Source organism: Sprattus sprattus, assembly GCF_963457725.1.
Source record: "Sprattus sprattus genome assembly, chromosome: 18".
Lineage (NCBI taxonomy): Eukaryota > Metazoa > Chordata > Actinopteri > Clupeiformes > Clupeidae > Sprattus > Sprattus sprattus.
In genome coordinates this window covers 1,641,280-1,642,500 of record NC_137916.1, presented here as the reverse complement: position 1 = coordinate 1,642,500, position 1,221 = coordinate 1,641,280, and positions in this window count along the sequence as shown.

Genomic DNA, 1,221 nt, shown 5'->3' with positions numbered 1-1,221 from the left:
TTTTAAATAGGGCCACACTCCATTGAACACAAATAACTACAGATATTTCAGCTTGAAAATCAACTCAAATGGAAAGTTCAATCTTGCAGTGAATGATTTGAGAGAAAAAGCACACAGGGCTTTCTATGCCATAAAATGACAAATTCCTGTAGAAATTCCATTCCGAATCTGGCTCAAAATGTTTAAATCAGTAATTGAGCCAATTGCCCTTTATGGCAGTGAGGTGTGGGGTCAGATTACATATCAGGAATTCAACAAATGGTAAAAACATCCAATTGAGACCTTTGTGACAGACCGAGCCTCGGTTGCCGTCAAAAATGTGGGTTTGGCCCAAAAAGCTCAGAGACAGGAGTGAGAGTTCAAATATAAGTTTTAATATGCTTTAAATATCCTGGAGAACTGCTTAGTCTCTTAATTAACAGAGGGCAAACCGCAACAGTCTCCAGAACTATCACCTGCTAAGCCTTTATCTGCAGAGGACAACATTAAGCAGTGAAATAAATAAACAGAGCCTGCTAAGCCTCTAAAAGCGTAGAGGACAACAATCAGCAGTAAACAATGGTCAACAGCAAAACACATACCTGACATGACAAGACTAACTGAACTAGACAGAACAATGAACATGTACAGTATACCTGGCGGTCAGCACCATTTCCACACCCAGTGGTAGACACAAAAACCAAACAATACAACAATGATAAAACAGACCCTGAGACACGAATTGTTACAATCCTCAATCAAATAAATAACTATGACATAAATAAATTATGTGTCCAAGGTTTGTTAAAATCCACCTTATCCAAATGGTGTGGCCCAGACCACTTTTGGTGTCCCCCCTGCCAGTCTGGGCAATTAGTAGTTTAACTGAGGTAGGATCCAATTTTAATCAGTGGTATGAGTGTTTGTGTGTGCGTGTGTGTGCAAACCATGTCTGTTAGGTGCTCTAGTGGTGGCAAACGTGGGACAGAAGTGTGTTGATCATGTGCGGTCGCACCACGACCGTCACAACCTTGAATGCAGAGTTCTGCACAAACATTTTAGAAGTACACAAACGTGCCATACACAATGTATGCAATGAATTAGGCCCATATCTATTGATTATAAAAATACAGAAAAAGGCAATCAAATCTGAAAACTCTTATAAAGCAGTGACCCCCTCTCCTATCATTCCAAAGCCCTGCGATACCAAGATGTCCCCTCACTCAGCTGGTCCTGAGCCTG